Source organism: Thunnus maccoyii, chromosome 5 (assembly GCF_910596095.1).
Source record: "Thunnus maccoyii chromosome 5, fThuMac1.1, whole genome shotgun sequence".
NCBI lineage: Eukaryota > Metazoa > Chordata > Actinopteri > Scombriformes > Scombridae > Thunnus > Thunnus maccoyii.
This window is the reverse complement of record NC_056537.1, coordinates 13,710,076-13,721,836: the sequence shown is the minus strand read 5'-3', so window position 1 is coordinate 13,721,836 and position 11,761 is coordinate 13,710,076.

Here is an 11,761-nt window from a genome sequence, read left to right as displayed (position 1 = left end):
TTGGTGTGGTGTGAATCACTGGTGCACAACAATAGTCATTGCCTAGTCAAAGTCCAGCAGAGTCATTCCTGTCTACACCAGGCTGTAATGGCTCAGCCTCGGGCCTGTCAGAACCATTGGGCATACGAGTTTGATGTGATAATTCCCAGGCAGTGAACATGAAGGCCTGTATATGGCCCCTGTCTCTGCATCACTGCACCTCCCTCTCCACAGTCAGTTAGCTGGACTCATTTGGGAGCAGAGTGTGCTTGTGTACGTAGCTGTCAGTTTTTGCTTCTGTGCTCATGTGCATCTGTGCATATTAGAAGGTTGACGCTGAATAAAAGATCAGTATCATATGTGTGTTTGTGCGTGTGTGGAAATACAACATAACACATGTGGAGCTCAGATGTGCTAGCACGTTGCTGCTCATTGTGGGAAAATCCGATCACTTCACTTCGTAACACATTGAGACCGACAGTATAGAGATCATGGTTTTATCTCAACCAAGGGCTCAGGTTTAACAGTGTGGCAAGGCAGCGACAAAACCACACCTGTTCAGATGATTAAGATGAGAAGAGCTGAGACTTGTACTGTACACCTTTTTGAAATGTGACTCTGTTCTTGAATGTGGGGTTGGGGGTGGGGGACAGATCATGTTTCCTTTTAACAATGTATTCCCAGCTGGATTTCCACCGGTTCATTTGGTATTCATTGGCCCGTTGGAGCTTTGAGTCAGACTGCAGAACGGCAGTGGTAATGCCTGATGTCAGGGGATAACTAGAGAGGTTAGGAGCTGTGAATGTGTGAAACAAGCAAAGCTCTGGCATACAGTTTGTGCATGTATAGTTTATGTGCTTGTAGCATATCGTCCAGCAACCCTGTGTCCTACAAAATACACTCATGCACTAGTAATTGGGTTTACCAAATATGTTTTGGAGGAAATGTAATTGCTATTCTTGTACCAAAGAAAAGTCAAAAGGAGGTCAGGGTGGTTTGTTGGACACTGGAAACAAAGATTCACACCCTGTATCCAATGTGTTGTTAGTTTTAATCACTTAATTAAATATTAATGATTAATACAATTTATTGAAAGATTGTGATTTTGGTTAAATATTGAAAATTTTGAAAAAGTCAACACATCTTCTCTCTTAGTCAGTGTTGATTTTTTCAATATTTAACCAAATCCACAATCGTCCCCTAACCAAGTGCCTTGAGTTGCCCGAATAAACAATAAAACGTCAGTCATGTAGTTGCCAGGAGCTGATATTGCAGCAAAAACAAGAGAAATAGCTTGACACTCAACGTTTTGCAGATACATACAATATTTCCTTGTAATCCAGTCAGCATTATGTTTTTTTTCCAAATTAGTTGCGTGTGAACTGGAATGTTAAAGGATAGAGTTGCAACCAGCATGCTGCATGCTGGCAGAGTTTATTACCAGCTGGCTGTGGAAGATAATAATGATGGGCTCATTATTATTAACAATTGCTTTATTTACTGGATCTCTCCACTTCACTCTTCCTTAGGGTTCTAGCACAACTTTATTAGCATGAAATCCCAAACTTGCCTCACTTCAGGGAAACTGCTGAAAAATAACAACAAGCAAAAAGGGGAAAATGTATTTCTAACTATAAAACAAGTATGTTTTCTCAAATATAAATTCTGGGCAAGGAATTAGAGGCCTGTGGATTCTGCTGTTTAGAGAAAATAAATCAAAATTCATGACTGCTTAATATTCTTGCTATTCCGTTCCAGAGATATTTCTATAGCCTTGAGCAAATGGCCATCTGTTGGAGAAAATCAGCATCCAGCAGCATGCATGTTGTTGAAGCATCAGAGTCATCATTCTCTGACAGCGCTGGTGTGTTGAGAGAGGTAGGCAGTTGCTTATTAGGAGAGATCCCAGCCAAGGGAAATCAGTGAGTCAAAGCGGCAGGCAGAGATGTTGATTTGTAATTCAGCTCAGGATGGAGACAATGATACAGATCTGGATCCATCCTGAGGAATGTGTAACACTGAGGATACATGCATACAGTATGCCAGAGCCTACCTGTTGTGACAGATCCTTCATATCCAGCTCACATCTCTAAAGACAAATATTCCAGTTACACAATCAGTTTGACATAAATAACAGAAATTCTGAGTTCAGTAGATATAATGCAGACAGACTGCAGAGCATTACTACTGCAGTTCTCAAATAACGGTACCAATCTCCCTTTTACGCTTGCTCTTATCACTTTAAAATCTTTTGTCAGGAGACATAGAGAAACATTTAAAAGATAACTGTACCTAACTTTCTGATGAGCTATCAGAATTTTTTCTCATTATGTTGCTTTGCAATTTGTCAAAAGACTGCAACGCCACTTAAATTGAGCTAAATATAATGAATTGGCCAACACTTTGGATGGCTTAAGCAGAAGGGTGCAGCTATAATTAGAAAGCACAACTATGGAGTCTTAATTTAATTACTGCTGTTACAAATTATAGCATAATTGTCAAACTTTTGCTGACTGCTGTTTTAATTAAGGCTGGTTCCAGCCAATGAGTAGTGATCCCCTGCAAATTACATATTCTCTTTCTGTCTCAGTGTGCTTTGCCCATCCATTTTCTGTGCCATCCTACCCCATAATAGCCACAGGAGATTAATTGGTGTCTTTTAGCCTCACTGACTGCCAAGAGTGATGTGAGAGAAGTGCGTCCACCTGACAGGGAAAATTGAACCATTTAGCTTTCTATCATGGTTCACGTAGCTTCTCCATCCTCCCCAACTAATTAATGCACCAATAATAACCTGAATAGTTAGGTATCAAAATGTGACTTCCACCTTCTATTAGACAGCTTGGACTCTACTGCATGGAAAAAATGATAATGTCTGGGGTAAGTCAATTAAGCATCTGTCTGTGTGTGTTTGTTTATTTGTGTGTGTGGTCCACTGCTGTGTGGACACAGGCCATCTCCAGCAAAGGAACGACTAGCTTGGAGATGGATGGATTTTTTAATCAGGCAAGGATGGCTCAGCCAAACATCATTATTATTTTCAAAAAAGATGGAGAGCTTTGTCAACCTCACACAATGGAAACAAACTGCCAAATATCACATACATATCGGATCCTGATGTTATGAAAAACCTGATTCAGCTTGTAAGAACTTTAGTGAGAGTAAGAGGCTCTAAAGATGACAATGCCACTCAGTAGCTATGGTTAAGTATAAGGTGTTGAACAGGGTTTTATGGTCCCTATTTTTGTGCAGGAACATTGTGCAAGGCATGTTTTTCTTAAGGTGTCTGTCCATCATGCAGCAGTTTGGTACTTTTGATGTATAGTTATTCTCTGAAATGAGAGTAAAGACATAGTAGGGGTTGTATCCATCAGTTCAGTTGCACACTGCAATTTTGGTGTCCTTTACCACGAGTTGTGACATCCACCGTTGTCTTTTTTGACCAAGTTAACATAGCACAGGTCAAGATTTTCCTGTGTTTTTCATGTGCTTTTTCTCAGTTGGCAGATGCACACAGAAACAGAGATTATGCAATTTAATGTGACAGGGTTGCTTAGCTAGTACTGCTGATCCAACTGACCAATCATCACAGTCTGAAACTCTGTGTATGTCTTGAAAGAAACATCAAATATCTATAATCTCAAACATATTTCAGGGTGTCTCGCAATCTCTGGGCCCCAAAATATTGAGGACACCCCCCCAGTGATAATGCATTTCCTCTTAGTCCCACCATTCTGAACTGCACCATGTCAAGGGCATATTCCTTTATAAAAATGTAATGGTGTTATCTCACTAATATTATCTCAATTATCGTTGAATTAAAATGAAAATCTTAATTTAATACACTAAACTCACATTACTCCAATTTTTACTTACATTTTCATAAAATCTTTTTATGACCATTTTAATTATTTATCAAGATATATAATCAAATTTGTTGTCCTATTTCTGTTCACAAAAAAAAAACACTGCCCTTTTTTGTTAAGCTTGGCTCAACGTCAATGGGGTTCTCAGAAAAAAAGTGTTAATATCAGAGTGAAAAGGTGTCACACGCAGACACTTAGCATTTATGCTTTCTGACAACCTGTCAGAAAGTCCACAAAAAGAGGAAACAAGACTTGCCCGGCTGCCAATGAACTGTTAGATATCATTGAGGCAAAATTCAGACTGATATAGAAAGTATTCATATTAAAGAACCCGTGAGAAGTACTGGAGTGGGAGAGAAGGCAAGGCATCAGCAATAGAAAAGGAAGATCATATATGTATGCATGACACAACACAACCTTCATAAGAAAATCAAGGTAAAGGTGACTTTGTTTTTTCGAGATCAACTGCGTTTGGTGTACAGCTGCTTCACATCTGAAATGCAGCCATAATCTTCAAGTAAACAGCTGATGTCAAGGGGCTAATTAGAAGACATCACCTAAGTGTATGCAACCTTGTCAAGTCTATCCCATTATTTTCTAGATTAATTGTCATTCATCTTGCACAGGTTTCTTCTTACAAGTCACTTTCCTATTCACACTGATAACTTAGAAACTATTGACATACTCTAATCCTCCACTCCTAATTTGGGTTTAAATGAGCCTGAAATTACCTGTGACTGCACCTTCCTGTTGCCATCAGTTAACCAGAATATTCCTTACCACCACAGATAGAGTTATGGATCCATAAAAAGTATAAAACACTGAGCATCTGCCACTATGTTGGAATTTGTGGTAGCAGGTTAGTGTTAATTATGGGGAAGGAAATAATTATTTTAAATGTAAAACTAAATATATTTTACCATCAACTTGGTAACTTTTTTTTTTTTTTTAACATCTTCTGTCTCCACTGTCTTCCTGTCACTTAAGGTGGTAGTGAAAGCTTTGTGGTGTCATTAAGTCCCCATTAGATATGAAATATATTTTGCTTGTCTCTTAACTCAAGTGTGAAGGCTGGTGGACTCCTCAGACCACTGGGACTAAAATGAGCTCTGCCATTCTGGCTCCACTCTGTAGACGACTCTGCTAATTAATCAGTTGCTTGGCAACATCTGGCAAGGACATGATTTATGACAAACAATCTAAACACCTGTTACGCTGCGACAGCAATGGGTGGAAGTTGAGTCATTGTGCAGTCCATCAGGCCCTCTCAATATCTGGCAGCTAAATGGAGTTTGACTGGAACATTTACATATTTAGGACTCCCTTGCTGTGGGTTTGAGCAGCTGATTGAGTTTTTATTGTAAATGAACACAACAACTTCAAGGATGTTTTAACTAAAGTGTTATTTAAAATTTTCTCCAGCATCACTTCATCAGATCACACACTGCATGCCCATTGTGGTTTAATCAAAAGCACGCAATACATTTATGCTAGTACAGCTAAGATAAATAGAGGCTTTGTGGTTTCCCTCGCATCCTCATTAATCCCTCACATCATATTCAAACAAAGCTTAACTACAAAGCAGAGATTTCCAGAGAGTACCTCCAGTTATTACCAAGCCACGTTCTATTTTCCTCCACAAATCCTCAAGTAGCTTGCTTGTACCTGCAGGGACATGGCAGCCATCCAGGGAATTGTGTTGTTTCATATTTTTCAGACGGTTCCCCTGGCATCTGCCTGTTGGCAAAAAGAAATATAGTCTGTGCCCTCTACATGGCACTTCCTGACTCATTCCAAACAATCGGCTCTTCACCTGCTTTTTTGACATCCATATAACCTCATGGAGACCTCAGAGTGACATGAATCTCTCAAGGGATCCCTTGCTTTGTTTCTATATTAAAATTAGTATGTGCTACCGGTGAATTTAGGGCATTTTATTCTTTTACTTCATGTCTAAATTTACAATTCCTTGGATGTGCCTTTTCTTTAATGTCTCTTTTTACTTCCTCATAGCAAGAATAACTTTAATTTTCTGAAAGAAGACCTTACGCTTAGCCAGGATGCAGTGTTGCACGCTGAAGTCTCGGTGAGCTCAGAGGAACTTGTTCATCACAGCTCACTAAATAAATCAGGAATCCATTAATTGCATTTCACAGCAGTCATGATCTGCAAATTAGGAATCAAGCAGCTCGTTTTGTGTACGCTACTGTAATTGCATGGTAGTCACAAATGCAATTATTCCAATCCTTTCTGCTCTGGGTCTTTGCCATTTTTTTCTGTTCCTAATGCTCTGTCATATATGAAGGTGTATTTTTTATGGTACTGTCTGCAAATAAACAAAAAATGCTTGAGATTCCTAAATTCACTGAAAGTTCAAGGGGGGAAATGTAGGATAACATTGTGTCAGCACTCATTAAGCAGTTACTGAGAATAGTTTTCTGTTTCTATTTTTTCTCACTGGAGGCTGTGCACAACAGAAATTACACCTCATGACTCACTTGATTAACCGTATCTTAAAACAAACTTGAAATCCATCCTGTTTAGGTAGAAACATATAGGAAATCCGCTTGCATCTTAGCTTAAGAAGTGGTGACAACGGATTTTATTGTTCATGAAGTTGTCTAATAGCTGAGTCAAGTCAAGTCAAGTTCATTTTATTTATAGAGGGGGTTTTACAATCTGTACAGAATATGACACCCTCTAACCATATAGCAGTCATGTGTACACAATTGACCAAAATAGCAAAGGGCTCTATATATTATAGTGCTTAGGATCCTGTTGTCAGGAGGTGACCATATAAAGAAAGTCTTCTGCAAGGCCGCCTAATGTATCACTTTGTTCTTTATTTGTTAAGAAAAATTCAGAATCATTTGAGAAGCTACTAGTGGCATAGTGTACATGGTGTAAAATGAATTACTATGGTCAATTTTGGTGTCTCTGATGGTGAGGTGAACTTTATTACAATGGATGAAATAAACGACAGTGATAGCAGAAACATGTCTCCCAAATGAACTGAAATGCAGACTTTTTTTCTGTGATTCTGTTCATTTTAACCATAAGAATGGAGACCTCTGAAATCTACTGTTTATAGCCTGCATTTCTGTGCAGCCACCATACAACTCTCAATATAGTAAGGATTAGACAGAGAAATAAAAGATGTCCTCAGTCTTAGGAATTATGATGTGATGCATACATTACTGTATGTAAATGCAAAAGAACAGAGAGAGTTGTACGTTACAACTACACAATCCTAGTATATATATACCCCTTCATTATATACTGTATTAGTGAACTCTTTGATCTGTAGGCTACAGAAATTGTGTGCACATTTTCATGTTTCTGTGTGTGCTGCGGCTTTACTGTGGCTTATCAAATTTATTATGCTTCCATTATTATTACTATTCTACTTACAGCACCTATACCTGTGTGACATTATGATATTAACCTTTTCTGTCACCTTTTCATGGAAAGTCAGTCTGATGAGCCAGAAGAAACAGGATATTGTCACCAAAGCCACTGTTGTCATAGCAGCCTGTCCATCCATCTGTCCATCCACGTGGCTGTCAGTTTGGATGGTTTGCTTTTACCTTTCTGCTGAGCACAGCAACTGCAGTGAATGTGAGCCATGCAGCCGACAAAGCACTGATTAATTGTCCGCCTGCAATGGGAGAGAGTGAGAGAGGCAGAGGGAGGAGGTTTAGAGATGGACGGGGAAGAGGATAGCGGGGGGATAACTGTCCATGTGAGCTTTGACACGTCCAACCTGAAAAGGGAGTTACTTCTCTGGCTGAGTCATTGTGTGCCTCCATTTCAGTATATATACAGCCCCAGTCTGTCTGCATGTCTGTTTTTGTGTGTATCTTTCTATCCGTCAGTCTCTGCCTCTGTATATGTTTACTCCAAATCATGGGTATACATTTTTTTTTGCCTGTGTATGGATAACGCTGCATCTTTGTTACACTGCACAGTAACTGCTTACCCAGCTGCCATCCCTCCCTCGCTGCAGGAGGGCAGATGCGTGACATCTCATCAGCCAGTTTGTATTTGAGATAAGTGAGGAATCAATACTTATTGATTAGTGGAGCTGCCACAAGAAACTATTCCCTTTTCCCTGCCTGCTTAGCCTCAGCATCAGTGTATAGAAGGCAGATGGCCCTGCATACCCAATGGTGCTCAGCACCCGGGACATGTTCAGTGGCCCAGACACAACCTCTCCACAGGACTCAGCTGTGTCCTGCTGCCTCGCCAACAGACTGACAAATTTAGATTCTTATGCAGACACATGCATACTGTGACTCTCTCATGGAAAGAGATGTCAAAGAATAAAGATCTAATATTGTGAAATGCAATTTATTCATTGAATGATTAACATACTACTTTGTGTTGTTTTGTATTTCTACTATTTTCACTCTTTAGAAAAAAAACTTTCATTACGGTGAGTGAGTGTAAACCATTCTTGACATTGCTGTGTGATGTGCAGTAAATGCCTGAATGTTGATGTATTACCCTTATTCTTACTGAACCTTGACAAGGGAGGAAATGAGCTCAGATTTCCGGCAACCCATCACTCCCACTCGTCGATTCAGTTCCAGTTTACTGCCCCAGCCCTTTTACTGTTGCTGACACTGGTCATCTCACCACATGACTCAGCTGAACTGAGTTAGGAGCCTTGGATTCAATATTCCAACAAAATCATAAACTTACTACACCTGAACAGGTGTGGAGTGGGAGGCAGAAGACAAAAGCTGCATCACTGACTCAAGCATTGAGCCACATAAGCAGAATAAATAAACCACCAGCTGTCATTAACACCAAGAAAAGAGGAACACTAAAAAAAAAGCTTTTTATTCATTCATTTTCTGTTGATCTATAATTGTAAGGGTGGTCTGACATGAGATCCAGACAGAAGAAAATTGTATTTGTTTCACCCTATTATTGCAGTGGCACATCCTGGGAGTGTTGTGGCATAGGGTTTTCTTGTATGAGTGACAAGTTTCATTAAAGCAATTTATAATAAACTTTAAATGAACCGTTTGTGTGGAACTGTCGCTGCAAATGACAGGAAAACATTTCCTGTCATACTGTATCAAATTCTTAGATTTCCCATCTGAACCTGTTATCGTGTTTATTTTTGTATTTCAGTAAATTAACTCATTGTGTGGGAGTTTCACTGGCAACTGATGCAGAATGAGTGAAAGTCTCTGTTTTGCTTGGGTTGTTTTATTAACATGCCGTGTACTGCCAGCCTTATGAGGTCTCTGAGGACAGATCATTTGTGGTAAAACATTAAATGCTTGTGCACCATTTCTACATAACATGATGGGTTGTATAAAGCTGTGCGGCTCCTAACTGCATACTTCATCAATCATAGGCAGAACCATCCTTTTTGGAAGTTACAACAGAGTGTGGCGTCATTGTATAAACAAATAAATTAGGCAGACTGTCTCCCACTCAGATCTTTCTCTATTTCGATGGATAGCTCATTTACTCACCGTTGAAGGATGTGGGTCTTGTTGTGAATAAAAAATAATGACCGACAAGCTTTTGCTTTTAGATGGAACTCACTTCTTTTCTTTTTTGAATTATGTACACCGCACACACACACACATTCAAATAAAGAGTATGATTACACACAGACGCATTCACTCCAGACCTATTTATGCAGACTATCAGAGTGAATTATTTTCTGTGGAAATCCAGGATTTCACAACAACAACTTCCTGTCTGTGTTGTAGGACTAAAGAACAATTGCCAATGGAGAAAATTTTCCTGAAAGGCAAAGGGGCGCAACTAATCATGTAACATTTCATGTAAATCAAATAAGGAACTGACTGAAGCATTAATGTTACTTTGATCATACAAAGTGTTCTGCAGATTGTGCAGTTTTTGCATGACCTTGAATTTTAAAAACTCCAGGCCCAAAATAACCCCAAGCACACCAGATGTTCATACATAAATATGTGTACTGTGATGTCAAAGACTAGGTCATATGTTTCCTTTCTCTGCTGGAATATTAATTCAGACTTTTTTAACACAATTAATTACATTGGAGGTTATTCCATCTCTATGCGGTTAATGGGTTTAGAGTCTATTTTATTCTATGTACATTTCCTGTTAAGGCAGAAGTAAAGTCTTTGTTCATTTTGCTGATTTAGCATGAAAAACTTAATTCTTCGGCACATGTGAAGGCTTTTTTCTTCTGTACTCAGAATCACTGGATCACGTCAGAATTTAACTTTTCTTTTCATTCATCGGGAAACATTGCTAATGTTTTAGACAGGTTTCTTTTAATTTGATGGCAGTTGTTGAACAAAGTGGGAGGGCTAATCAGATAAACAAAAAGTTTACTGTATGGTCCCAAACTCCAGGATCATTTGGGAATATCATTGTTGTCCATGAGGACTTTTTGCCATCCGCCTTAAAGAATTATTTCTAGACCAGATCCTGTCTTACTGTCGCTCACATGACCCTTGCTGCCCTGAGAAGATGCTCATGACCTGTTTGTCACACTGCTCTGCTTTCCCATCAGACACAGGATATGTGTGTCAACAGGGGAGGACTGCATGCTGAGGCATCCTGAATACTGCAAACCCAAACAGATGTTGTGGTATGCTGTTATACAGTATATGTCATCAGCTTAAAAAAAAAAGAAGTTTTTTTCTATCCATGTTGAATGCATTTTATTATGGTTGGTTTCACATTCACACCTCAATGAACATTTATCCCCTCAGAAATTCAAGAGGTCTACAGTGGAATATGGTCCTGTCCACTCCCGTAGCACCAGATAACCATGCCTTTGAAACAGTACTTCACATATACGAGCACTTGGCCTGAAGTAGTTCTCTAAGAACTGATCTATAATCTGCTACTTACGCATACATACACTGCAGTGTGAAGGCACAGGCTTGCACTCATGAAAATTAAACCAAGGATTTGTGATGTCAGCACATGTGATGAAGTTTAATGAGCACTGCATATCGGAGAATCACACCCATGTACGGTTATTTATGCATTATACCAAAGTGGTGCCGAAGACCCTGATCAATGTTAAGTAGTCCTTCATCTTAATTAATAATCTACTCCATTACTTAAATGCGACAGGGATCTTTTGAGTAATGATGCCAGCCACAATCAATAGGGGAACCCAGTCATGTGCGGATGATTTAAAATGTGGTGCATTTACAGTAGCCTTTTGTACTGCTCACTAAGTACAGATAACGATTAATAAAGTTTTATGATGCAGAGAGAACTGGAGAGAGGCATGATAATTTTTATTATGTATGCATAAAGGTCCTTGTATAAACCAATAATGCCTAAAGACAACATGTAAGTCAGATAATGATAATTATATTAGTTTTCCTTTCTTACAGATGTGTGACACTTAATGCCTACTTCTGTGGTAAGGCAAGGAGTCCTAACCTCCGGGGCAGCACACTCAAACTTTTCTGTACTCAAACATGAATACAGTATCACACTGAACACAAGTTCAGCTCTGTGTTTACTTTACATAGTAAAATACAACCCGACACAGTAGGTTTGGAAAAAACGCTTGACTTGAATTTTTCTTCACCACAGCCAAGCTGCAATGCATTTCCTCTCACAATCACTTCAGTTACGACTCAACTTAGGCCACTTACAGCATCCTCTAATTACAAAATAGAGTACCCACTCATTCAGTCTTAATGACACATATCACTAGTGGAAATCTCATAAAACATGGAAAGAAAAACATTTGGACTGCACCCAAAGAGGCTATGGATCCAGTGAGGTCATCACTGTGGTGAACAGAGAACTGTTTGTGGGTTGGGAACTTGTCAGGCTGTGACTAACAGTGATTCAGGAAAGTGTGTTTAATGACTCAGAGGTGAGTTGTGAGAACTACAACTCCTTTGACAGTCTGCCACACACCCTTTTTT